Source organism: Heloderma suspectum, chromosome 8, assembly GCF_057233095.1.
Source record: "Heloderma suspectum isolate Gila_16-S chromosome 8, 16-S_ref, whole genome shotgun sequence".
Lineage (NCBI taxonomy): Eukaryota > Metazoa > Chordata > Lepidosauria > Squamata > Helodermatidae > Heloderma > Heloderma suspectum.
In genome coordinates this window covers 43,241,977-43,253,770 of record NC_139465.1, presented here as the reverse complement: position 1 = coordinate 43,253,770, position 11,794 = coordinate 43,241,977, and the positions used below count along the sequence as shown (strand labels likewise).

Here is an 11,794-nt window from a genome sequence, read left to right as displayed (position 1 = left end):
AAGCTACAAGCCACATGCAGCTTGAGGAGAGTTAGCCCACTCAGAGGCCGGATGCTGTGCACTCCAGCACAGAAGAGGAGAGTGTTCAGCTGGCGAAGGCTGTTCTCTGCTGATACACATTCATAAGTTTTATTTCTGCAACCTGTCCAGCAACAGTCCCAGGGCAAAGGCTGTCTGCGCACATAACATTAAACCCTACTTTGGAGCTACATGCACAAGCAGGAAGGCTGCACAAAATGCCAGGATCAAGCGCTCCTCTCCCTCCTCCTATGTGGCTGTGAGGAGGAATAAATCAGCATTCCCTTTCACTTTCTCCAATTCCTGACTTGTTATGTGCGAACCAAGAATTGTGGTTTCAGACAAACTCTAGTCAGTTGCTAAACGGTCCAGGTTTTGTATGCATCTTGTTTTGCAGTTGTCTGGAGTTTATTTTAAACCATGGTTCCTGGTGCATGCTGAATGGTGTTTTATTCCTCCTTCCAGCTGCATAGGAGGGGTGAGTGCAGACCTCCAGATGTATTAGACTGCAACTCATTATTTCCAGCCAGCTGGGGATAATGGGAATTGCAGTCTAACATATCTGTAGGGCACGAAGTTGGGGAAGGCTGGTTGGGGTTCAAAGCACGATCTTTTTCTTATTTGCAATCAGCAAGATGTTTGAATGTCTGGTCAGCAACTAGATTAGCCAATATGCCAAAGCCCCAAGCACCTTTCCTTCCTCCCGAAAGCCAAGCTGCTTTTGCTATCCTTTCTGCCACTTTAAGGACAGTGATGGCAGGGACATTGAGGGTAACAGGAGAGTTATAGTTTTCCAGCCAGTTTCATCTCGACTCAGCTGAGCGGGGTTAATGTCTTTGTTTTTTGTTTATTTACAGAATGTATATACTGCTCTACTTCCAGCAAGATTCCTGAGCAGTGAACAATAAAACAGAAAAAGAAAAGCACTCAAAAGTACAGAATAAAAACATTTAAAATAAAATTATGCCAATAAAACCATGGCTTATCAATCAGGGAAGGCCTGTTTAGGTAAAATTGTCTTCAGCAGGCACTGAAAACAAAGCAACATTGACACCTGCCTGACATCAACAGGCAAGAATTCCACAGAGAGGGAGCCAATACTTTGAAAGCTCTACTCCAAGTGGACTCCAAACAGACCACAGGTCGATGCTGAACCACCTCATCTGATGTATTCAGTGACCGGGCAGCCTGGTAAGGGAGAAGGCATTCTCTCAAATATCAATGATCATACTTACTGATGATCTCATAATTTAGGAAAAGGCTGTATCACTCAAAAGCCCTCATTGTGGAGAGGGGTGTTGGATTGTGTGTGCTGATTCTGAGGCAACTGTGCAGCTTTTGGGCCTGTGCATCTAGGCTTGGACACAGGAAAAAGAGGCTTAGAAGCTACAAAAATAGAGGATGGTTGCTGGGTGACAGGAAAGACTTGCTTCTGGTTGCCCAGGTGAAAGCTTGTGTCACCTGACAAACAACTCTTCCCCTGCTGCTTGGGTTTGTTTTGAAAGATGGGGTGGCATTTTTGTTGCATGCAGTGGTCAGCATAATGTCTACGTCAGCCTGGACAGGCTCTGCAACCTACTTCGAAAGGGGTGTGGAAACTGGGGCTGAGCCAAAATAGAGGCCCCGTTCTCACAAAACACTTTGCTTCCTATGGAAATGGGGCATTCCATCTTGTTGATATTCCTGGGCTGTGTGAGAATGGGGGCCGAAAGGTTTGCTGCCTCCTTCATAGCAGCTGCAGCTAGTGCTGTGGTACTCATGAAACTGATTTCCAAAACGGCAACGGTGCCGTGTCAAAATGAATGGTGCAACATAGATATTTGGTGTCTAGAATACAATGACAGCCACTGAAGCATTTTAACACAGTGCTGAGGTGCACACAGTATAATTGATGGTTTAACTGAAAATACTTGTTTTTCACCAAGAACTACAGTTGAGTAGTTTCAACTTGAGCTCTCTGTATTTGAGTTCCCGTCTTCTGTGCACACCATACAGTTGTTGCAAAATTACTGTCCTGATGTATGGGTTTTCCTTTCCAAGGGATGCAGGAAACATTTTTTAAAAAATAAAAATATGCCCACTCCTGGCTTGGAGCCAGCATGTGGCTTGGAAAGTTCTACATCAGGATTGTTTTCATGGTGGCAGCAATCTTTTAATTCAATGTGGGCAACTTGTGGCCCTCTAGCTGTTTTGGCATACACCTGCCATGATCCCTCACCATTGGCTATGCTGGCTAGGGCTGATGAAAGTTGTAAGCCAAAACACCTGGAGGGCCACAATTTGCCCACTCCTTTTTTATTTGATGCATTACTGACAATCTAGTTGATTAGTGAGTACAATCTTGAATGATTTCCAGAGGCTGTGCTAAGTCTATTGCAGGAAAAACAACTAAGAGTCTTGTGGCACCTTAAAGACTAACACATTTATTCTGGCTTAAGCTTGTGTGGACACTGTCCATATCATCAGATGCATGAACCTCAAATTGGTAGATCCATATAGACATGTTGGGGTATGGGGGAGAGTAAACTGTGTTGTCAGAGGGGAGTGAAATGCTAAAAAATACAGGTCGTTTATTTTACCAGTTGCCATTCACAAAACATTGGGTGATAACAGACATCATTACAATGATAAACTGATAAACATATATAGTGTAATTTTTAAAGAACCTTATCCTTATTCAGACCACGGGAAATAGTGTTGAATCTCTAGATGAATTGTATTTCAGCAATTTCATGTTGGTATCTGTCTTGAAAATTCCTTTCTCCAAGAATGGCCACCTTAAGGCCATTTACGGAGTGTTCTGGAAGGTTGAAATATTCCCCCATTATTTTCTCAACATTGCCATTGCTGATGTCAGATTTAAGTCAGTCTGCAAGCCAAGGACATGTTTATTTTCCAAAGCCACTCTGGTGTGTTAGTGTAACAGGGAATGGAAAAGAGAGGGAAAGGCCATCCTAAAGTTTATAATGATTAGTAGCATTTTGTTTTTCAAACTGTAAGTTTCTTAGACTTTCTGCAATATCACAAAAAGACTCTTTATTTTCAGGCAAGAGGTGCAGACCTTTCTCGAGTTGGAGAAACTCTTGCTTGTGCAACATTTTGACCTCTTGTTTGGATAATCCCATGGCTCAGTTTATTGCATAGCTGCAAAGGGGGATAACTTTATTGTTTAGCCCAGCCTTCCCCAACTTGGTTCCCTCCAGATGTGTGGGACTGCAGCTCCCATAATTCTCAGCCAGTATGGCCATGCTGGGCTGAGAATTACAGGAGTTTCATCTCACACACCTGGAGGGCACCAAGTTGGGGAAGTCTGGTTTAGCAGTATTATTTTAGAGTCTTTATTACAGCTTCAGTTTCCCAGGTGAGATTAGCAGTTGCCTACAGAAATATATGTCATACAGAGTAGTTTTTTAATGATATGGTTGAAGGCGATAGCAAGAATGTGAATGCTTTTTGCTGTGGTAACTGATCAGGGAGTCAGACAATGGAAGCCACACTGCCTGTTGTGCTGATTGACAGGCATTGACTTTAACCTTAACCCACCTATGCTGTTTCTATTCTTGTTCCTGCTGTCCCAAAACAGAGACAGGTCTCTGGTCAGGAGCCTGTCTATCGGTTTTGTTCTTGGCCCAATGACTTGGCAGACTTGAGCTTTTTATAAGTATTTTTATCTTGCTTCTCAGCCAAAAAAAGGATCCTGGAGCGGCAGATATGCAATTGGTAAAACGAGACAGTCCCTGCCTGCAGGTTTACAATATAAGAAGGCATGACATACAAGGAAAAGGGGATGGGGAAGGAAGAAGAAAAAATTAAGTAGTCCTTCAGAAGGGTTGGTGGAATGCCCCACTTCCCCTCTCATCTCCCTGTGCTGCAGCCTCCTGGAATGGCTGCCGCAGAGATGCGACAGATGAAGGAGAGGGATGCGTGGGCACATTTTGCTGCTGCTGTGTGTTGGGGGGGTAACATTTCTATAGCCAACTTAATGCAGTGGGTTGCCTCTGGCTTGGATTTGCTCATAGCAGAAGTTGGTTTTGCTTCTAATTTGATTGAGAAAGTCCCTGCTTGATCTTATTTTGTAATGAGGCTTTCCAGTATTAGTGGAAATATGTGTGCAGGTGTTGTTTTTTTAAATCTCATTAAGGGAACCTTTTTTTCTTTTTTCTTTAAACATGTATAATAAACCTCAACAACTTATGAACCATGGGTCACGTATTTTGGCCTGTCAGGTGTTTGACAACCATCCTGTCATCACAGTCCCAGTCAAACAGCAAACACGAGAGATTTATAGAGCCCCGGCCGGTCTATGTTTGGCTTGTTGAGTCACATGTTGTGCAGGCCTGCTGTATTGGACCCTAGTAAGAAATAGTGACATCTGTAGTCCCCTTTTATGATTTTGTGTTCCGTGGGTCTTGCTAACATTTCTCCGAAGAACACTAAATTGCATTCGTGTAAGCAAAGGCCAGTCCTGTGCCACGCTTTTCTGGGGGATATGCACAAGTTGGTGCCTTCTGCATTCGCACATGAGCATGCAAAGTGCTCTTACATATTCCTTGCTCTTTCACCAAACTCACATGTTGGTGTATTCCACAGTTCTCTTGTACAGTTTGCCAAACACACATCTGACTGCAGTTGCCTGTAGGAGTAGTAATAATGTTATTGTTTAGCTATAAGCCATAACAAAAACAGAAGGGACAGAGTTGAGCAACAAATTAAGCTCTCAATTTCCTGACCACTAGTGCAAATAAGAAAACATGCAAGGTAACATAATTTTCATTATCAAACAACAGAAAACCTCTACATTCCCTAGGTGTAACAAAATTCCTCCTGAGCCTAAGGTCAAATGCCTATAAAGAGGACCTTGGGTAACATAATGGACAATATCCTCAGTAACTGCTGTTCCAACAGTAATTTCTTATAATGGCCTTCAAAGAAAGCAGAGGGCATAATGTTAACCCTTAATTCTGTAAAAGCATTCCTAGGTAAAGTAATAAGGTCCAAATAACTGGCTTTCTGATTATCTGACTTGATACAGGATACAATCGAGAAAATCTAGAAGAATGAATGGTTAATATATCTCCCAGAAATTCTTTTCCAAACACGAAAAGCCTGAACTGCGATCTGGGCATTGACTGCATCTTGGTCAGTTGCCTGGAGCATGTGGGGGAAGTGCAGGTGTAGCAGTATTTCTTGGAAAGTGAGCTATTTCCCCCTTTGTGGTAGAAAGAGGTATTTTGGAGAGGACCATGTAAGTCCGGTAACATGCATGAACAAACATGTCAGTAATACACTTGTGTATCCATCCACAAAGAGAATTATTCTGTTTCCTCCTTTCTTGGGCCCAGCTTTGCTTTGCATGCAGAAGGTGCCAGGTTCAATCCCTGGCATCTCCAGGTAGGGCTGGCAAAGCCTCCTGCCTGAAACCCCAGACTGCTGCTGCTCATTAGTGTAGGTAATAGTGAGCTAGATGGACCAAGGGTCTGACGGAGGTATAAGGCAGCTTCCTGTGTTTGGACACTTTCGAGCTGCCACACTTGTGCAGGAAGCAACAGCTTTATCCATTGACCTATTAGGTCAGGTTTTACTTCCCCGTGCCACTGTGTCCCTGGGGTACCTTGGACCACTCTCAGTGGTGTAATGGTAAATTTTGAAGCGTAGGCATTCTTCATGACAGTCCCCATAGCTGCAGCCCCAAGGAGAGGCCAAAAATGCAGGCAGCTGTTTTGATCCATATCAGCAAACCAATTCTAGCAATTTTCATCTCCACCAGGAGCAGATCTTTTGTAGAGCTCATGGGCCTTAATTGCCCGTTCAAAACAAGCCACCCCCAAATACTTTACATTACAACAAGGAATAATATATTGTTCTGGGGGAAATTCTCCCCCCCCCCCCCCGTGAAGATTGCAGCTAAACTCAGAAGGAACAGGAAATGCTGGCGGTGGGGGTTGTGGTGGCTGCTGAGGGGAACATCCCTGCTAATCAAAAAGTGCCCGTGCTGTCTCCCTATAAGCCCTGGTTGCACTACACTACCCGTTACTCCACCTGGAGCAATTTATTAACTTCTGGACCTAACCGTGGGGACAGAACACCCACTGGGCCCAATGGAAGTGGGTGTGTTAAGCTGAAGTAACTCTGAATAAGGCACTTAAATGATGCATTGGAGAGTGGAAATGCCAGGTCTTTTTGTACACAGTGACGCAGTTTGCGCATAGTGCCAGTCCTGGGTTGTTGAACTCACAAATTGGAGGGGGTGAGTGGGAGAAAGCAAGCATGCTGCCTCCAGTGCACTCTTCACGTCCACTTTCAATTAACAACCTACCATCGTCCCATCCTTCGGTTGTTAGTGTGACATCCAAACCCGGACACTCTGGGTTTTTCAAGGGCTACACAAAGAGTTCACCTCATGGTGCCATTAAGGAAGGGCCATAGCTGAGTGGTGGAGCACATGCTTTGTATGCAGAATGTCCCAGGTTCGATCCCTGGCATCTCCAGGTAGGATAGGGAAAACTCCTGCCTGAAACCATGGAGAGCCATTGCTGCCTGCCAGTCAGTGTTGACAATATTGGGCTAGATGGTCCAATAGTCTGACTCAGTATAGGCGCCTTGCGATGTTCCTATGACCTTATTGCAGCCTTCCCCCACCTGGTGCCCTCCAGATGTGTTAGACTACAGCTGTCTGAGGACGGTGGGAATGTAGTCCAACACATCTGGAGGGTACCAGCTTAGGGAATGCTGCAAGTTCCTCTTTGTGCCAACTAGCATATTCCAAGAAGAGGTGCTATTAATAAAGCCCAGTTTTAACTGTGCATAATTTTCAGTGTGTTACTGCTTTCCTAAGAGAGGTGTGACGTCTCTCATTTGAGCACAGGCAAATTCAGTTGTCCCCCGACCCTCTGTCATCTTTGGTGCCTCTTTCCTGTGTGTAAATGCACTGTCTCTCATCTTTGCTGCATCTCATTGTCATAGTTTATCAGAGAGAGAGAGAGAATGTTGATGTTCTAACTAGCCCATGCTAGAGTAGGAAAGGAGGCAGGCAATCCTAAACAAGGCTGTGCAGACGCTCTGCAAAAGAACTTCTTCCGTATCCAGGTGATCCAAATTGTCTGCCAAGGAAAGCTGAACTTGGTGGCTTGTATAAATTATGCAAATTTGGTCATTTTTTGTAACCTCTCTTGGATAATTTAGTAACCTTACCCCACCCTATTTTGCATAATATATTTTGATTTTTTTAATCATGGGGAGGGGAAGGGGCTGTGCAGGACAATAAAGCCCCCACCCCTACCCTAGTCACTCACTGTTATTCATTCATCCCTCTGTCTTCTTGAGATTTCAGCAGGGATGGTCCACACACTTGCAAGCATATACAGCGTGTTTTAAAATGATGGACCCAATTTCAAAGCAGTATATTTCGTGATGGCAACATGTTACAATTACACCAAAAGTTACAAACGGTTTAATGAGTTACCAAGTTTTACTAGCCATTTTATAAATGCTCTATGTGCCCTCCACCTCCTGTACGGACAATATCGAGACGATAGTTGAATTCGCCCCAAACGCCTCTCAAAGCGTCTTCTTCCGCTGAAGTCACTGCTGCCATGATTCTGTTTTTGAGGTCATCCAGATTAGTCGCTAATGGTGGCACAAAAACACATTATTTGATGTATCCCCACAAGAAAAAGTCACAGGGTATAATGTCTGGAGATCTTGGGGGCCAAGAGTGTAGCGCCAAGTCTTGGGGTCCCGTGCGGCCCATCCAACGTTGAGGCAGTGTGTCATTTAGAAAACGTTGAACCTGCAGGCGCCGATGTGGCGGTGCTGTTTGTGTGCTGAGAGGCATCTAGTGGTAATCATTTGAAACTCTATGCCCCACCCTTTCAAGGGGTAAGAGTTTCATTCATGGGCGGTTTGTGGTTGCAGAGATATAGCGATTTCAAATTGGGTCCATCTTTTTGAAACACCCTGTATTTGCAGCCATATGGAATATAAACTTTTTTTTTTAAGCCTAGGTTCTCAAGAAGTGGAATTGTGCAGCCAATACAACGCCATGTACTTTTTGTGCACTCATGTAGAATTGCAGCATACTAACAATGCCTTGGCAGAAGGTAGCCTTTTAGGTTCATGGAACCAGGAGGGTATTTAAAATCCACTCTCAGGTATTCTGCTTCATTCCACTTGATAAAGCTTCTGAAACACTTTCCATCTTGTTCAGCTTTGTAACAACTTTGTGAAGCAACTTACCCATCCTTTCCCCCCATTTGCAGCAAAAGGCAGCAGCAGGTCTGTCATGTTTTGGATGAGAGGGAACCCAATTGTGGTCCAATGGGAAAAGTGCACTAAGTAGGCTTACGCAAACCCTACTCACTCTCACTGTCAGATGAGCCTACCTCACGGGTTTATTGGGAGGTCAAAACCTATTTATTTTTAGGATATTTTTGAATTGCCCTCTTCCTAGTGAGCACACAAGGCAATGTACAAATACAATCAACAAAGAGCAGAACACACAAACTACAAAAAGCTGTACAAAAAATTGTTCAATAAAACCAGGGATGAATAATAAAACTGGGGAGCAGCATTACTTCTTAAAAGCTTGGTGGAATAATGTTGCTGTCTAAAAGATAACAGAGAGAAGCCCTAACATTCCTGGGGAAGGAGTTCCACAGTGGAGGGGCTGCTACACAAAAGGCCCTGTCTTGATTACTCACCAACCACATCTCTAGGACAGCCTGCCCCAGTCTGGTACCCTCCAGACTAGAACTCCCATTATTCCCACCTAGCATGGTCATTGGCCATTCTGACTGGGAATGATGGGACTTGCAGTCCAACATATCTGGAGGACACCAGATTGCGGAAGGGTGTTCTAGAAGGTGGGAGCTGTTAACAGGGCTTCAAATGATGAACAAATATGTCACTTTCAGCTCCATGTCATATGTGCTAAATATCATGCATAAGTTTCGGTCCTTGACATCTTTATGAACCGCCCAGAGAGCTTCGGCTATGGGGCGGTATAGAAATTGAATGAATGAATGACATCTCTAGTTCTGAGGTAGCAGGGCTGTGAAAGATCTCTACCTGAGATCTTCCATAGCCTTCAGCTGAATGGACAGTTCTTGGGGCATTCTTCCACATATATGTGGTGAGTTGGGAGCAGTAGAGGCTGGTGGCTTCCATGTCAGCGGGGCAGTGAATCCACTCCGGGTTTCAGTCAGAACTGTAAAGGAGCTATCCAAGGTGCTTCCACAGAGCGGATTCACTGCCCTACTGACACTTTCCTTCCACACCTTGGATAGTTTCTTTAGAGTTCTGACTGAAGCCCAGAACGGATACACCGCCTCACTGACATCGGAGCCACCAGCCTCCACTATTTGGGAGAGGCCTAGCTTTTGGACAACAAGGTTAAGTCATCATCCACCTAGCGCCTCTGCCAGGCACCTGGCTTCGCTGTGCATGGGCATTCCTTGACTGGGGAAAGCCTGCATGCAGCAAAGCTGGGCTTCCGGCCCACCAGCTGATGCTTCAGCCAGGGATCAAATGATGTCAAGGGTCGTGGCCACAGTCACTGAAGTCACGCAGCCCGCGGAGGGCTGGGTGGGCAGGGTTGTCCACCCCCCCATCCCAAAGTAGTTCCCTATCGCTGGTGTAGTGGGTAGAGCTTTCTTGGTTCTGAAATATGCTGCTTCTGTTTCCTGGCTTTGTGTGTGTGTGACTGCTCCTAGTGAGTATAATTTATTTCATTTAAAGTATTTTTATCCCGCTCTTTAGCCAAAAAGGCTCCTGGAATGTTTTACAATCAGTAAAATGAAACAGCCTCTGCCTACAAGCTTACAGTGACCCGGTTCGCACGTCACACTACAGTTCCTGGATTGTTTAACCCAAGAATTGCTGGGGACAAGCGAAGCAATGAGTGTGACATGGGAACCAAGAAACTCAAGAGTTGTTTATGGGTTAATTAACCCGAACTTAACCAAAACATGCCTGGGTTGTTAATTGAAAGGGGAAACAGTGAGCACACAAAAGGCAGTGTGCTCATCCCTGATAATTCCTGGGTTAAACAACCCAGAAATTGCACCATGACACACCCAGTCAGTCTAAAAGGACATGACACACAAGAAAAAAGTGGTGCTGGGGGATTAAGTTGCCTTTCAGCAGGGCTTCCCCTCTCATCTCCCTCTGTTATGGCCTAACAGAATGACTGCTGGTGGTAACAGTTGAGGAAGGAGGAGCTCTGATGGGGCTGGTCTTTCATCAGGGCTGGTGGAATAGTGTTTTGGGCAGCTATTCTTGCATCCTAGACAGCACTTCTATACCTCGCTGTGTGGGCTTTGACCAAAGCCGAGAGAGCAGGACTTGGCTGCATAAAAGCAGAGGGTGTTCAAACCCAGAGAAGGAATGGACTCTACCTATATGGGGAAGGGAGTTTGGGTCTTGTGTAAAGCTGCCAATGCAGTTTCAGATCCCCACCTCTTAAAAAAAGTGCATTTTCTGGAAGTTGGTGAATGCACACCTCGGCTGAGGAGGACGTATAGCTCGATGAGCTGTGGCTGGGGAGAGGAACTTTGGGAATCAGTAAAGTAGCAGGATCTTTCTTTTTTCTTTTTTTAAGCAAAGTGAAAAATTTCACAAGAGAAGTCTCTGCATAAGCATCTTTTACAAGGAAATGGAATATAGGAAGGTGCCTTATACAGAGTCAGACCTTTGGTCCATCTGGCTCGGTACTGTCAACACTGACTGGCAGAGGCTGTCCTTCCGAGCCCTACATGGAGATGCTGGGGATCGAACCGGGACCTTAGGCATGCATAGCAAGTGCTATACCACTGAGCTACAACCCTTAATGGCCCTGTGAGGCAAGAACCCTGTAACTCTCAGTTATTACTTGTTCTTAGAAATGTGCCCCACTGTGCAGGGACATGCTTAGAAGGACACAGATGAATTTTATAGGGAGTTCTCACTTTGTGTCCTATCCCTGCTGGGGGGGGGGGGTGAGGGGATTGCCTGAAGCCACCCTAAGGGAGAGTTCAGACAAGACTTATGGCAAGCCACTGATGTCTTCTCTTCCACCAGTCCTCTGCAGTACCCAGAGCCACTCTTGGATCTTGTGCAAACTGAGAGTAAAATTTACTAAGTGTCCAATTTTGGAGGGTAACTGGCACATCAGAGCATGAGCTTCTGTGGCCAGCAACCTGCCTCTAGGAAAGGGAACCTAACTCAGTGGTAGCGCGTTTGCCTGCCTGGACAACATCCCTGGTTCAATTCTGAGTCTCTCCAGTTAAAAGGGTCAGTTAGCCAGTGATATGAAAAACCCTTCTTTGCCCTGGAGTGAAGAGCCGCTGCCAATCAGAGCAGGCAAGGCTGGACTAAACGGAACCATAGTCTGATCTGGGACAAGGCTGTTTCAGCGTTTGATCTACTGCCTACAGAAAAGTCCACAGCAAAAATGCCTGTGGCTCAAAGCTTTCTCATGTTGTTATTACGGGCCTATCAACCTAGGCAGCACTTTGCAAACTTGCGTAAGCAGAATAGGACAGGCCCCTGCACTCAAGGAGCTTGCAGTTTAAAATACAGCACTGGCCTCTGTGGTTTTCTCTTCCCACCCCTGCACTTCCCCTGCAGCACAACCGCTCTGTAGCTCAGCCTTCCCCAGCCCGGTGCCCTCCAGATGTGCTGGACTACGACTCCCATAATTCTCAGCCAGCACAGCCATTGGAGGCCATGAGCACCAGCCTGGGGAAGGCTGCTACCGATCGTATCAGAGTAGATGTACATATCTAACCCATATGCCCTT

At 45.4% G+C, this 11,794-nt stretch overlaps 1 protein-coding gene across 3 annotated transcripts in view; it reads left to right on the top strand.

Annotated features, from left to right (window-relative positions):
• Positions 1-11,794, top strand: part of ZNRF1 (zinc and ring finger 1) — a 45,977-nt gene that overhangs the window by 16,734 nt on the left and 17,449 nt on the right. Inside the window, exon 2 of one of the 3 annotated variants that reach the window (XR_014784623.1) lies at positions 876-11,779. The exons of the other annotated variants lie outside the window; for them this stretch is intronic. The gene's annotated coding sequence lies outside the window, so the exon portion shown is untranslated. Of the gene's footprint in view, positions 1-875; positions 11,780-11,794 lie in introns of those variants that run through there. 3 annotated transcript variants of the gene reach the window in all.